Here is a 1,318-nt window from a genome sequence, read left to right on the forward strand (position 1 = left end):
ATCTAATTTTTTTATTTTTTAATAGTATTTTTAACAATTAAAAAAATACTTAACATAAAATTACAAAATTAAAAAAAAATCTCATTTTCTAATCATATTTCTAAAAAATTATATTAAAATTTAATCTCTAAACCACTTTTTTAAAATATATGTTTAACATCATAAAAATGCGAGATATTTTTTACCGAATTTTCAAAAATCGAAAGTAATTTTGATAATTTACCATAATATAAAAATCACAATGTATTTTCTATTTGGTTGAAATCGATAAATAACTTTTAAACAAAAAAAATCAACTCTAGAGTATCTGATCACTTTAACTAATAAATACACATATTAAAAAAATCTAACATCATTACTACGATGCACGGAACACTGACATGGACATGGGACACGCCGACACGCAAATTTTAAAATTTTATAAATGGGGACACGCATACATATAACATATAAAGTATTTTTTTAGATAAATCGTACTAGTATTTTGATATTTTATTGATATTAAAATATAAATTAATTTTTTTAATTATTTTTAGGTTTAATTACTCTGTTGGTCCCTATAGTTTTGTGAAAATTTCAATTAGGTCCCTATACTTTTTTTCCTTTTAATTGGGTCTCTCCCACTAAATTTTTTTTCAATTAGATCCCTCTTAATAGTAATTGACTTAATTTTATAGGGACCGAACTAAGAAAAAAAATTGGTGCAGAAACCCAAATAAAAGGAAATAAAAGTGTAAAGACCCAATTAAAAAAAATTTTGGTGCAAGGACTTGATTAAAAAGAAAAAAGGTACAGGGACCTAATTAAAAATTTCGCAAAACTATAGGGACCAACAGAGTAATTAAACCTTATTTTTAATGTCTTATTTTAATTATATCAAGTATTTAAAATATTTTTTGTTTTAATAAATAATAATATATAGTATATATAAATTTATTTCAAGAATATATGTTAAGAATAAGACTGGACATGCTGACATGTAATGGTATTTATGTGTGTCCAAGTGTGTCCGGAAAAGAATTTTTTATTTTTTATTAAGACACAGTTGGATACAGCAGACACGCGTATCGGACAAGTGTCAGTGAGTATCGTGTCCGAAATGTGTCCAACACGCAGACACGACAACTCAACGAAATGTCCGTGCTTCATAGAACATAATAATGATCCAAAAATATTTTTCACAAGTAACTTATCAATATATATTAACTTTTGAAATATAATTTTTAAAAAATTATAGCAAACATATTTAACTTATGTAAAATAATTTTATATTTTTAAATGCTTTTGTGTTTCATTATATATATATATATATCAAATA

Source organism: Arachis ipaensis, chromosome B03 (assembly GCF_000816755.2).
Source record: "Arachis ipaensis cultivar K30076 chromosome B03, Araip1.1, whole genome shotgun sequence".
Taxonomy (NCBI): domain Eukaryota; kingdom Viridiplantae; phylum Streptophyta; class Magnoliopsida; order Fabales; family Fabaceae; genus Arachis; species Arachis ipaensis.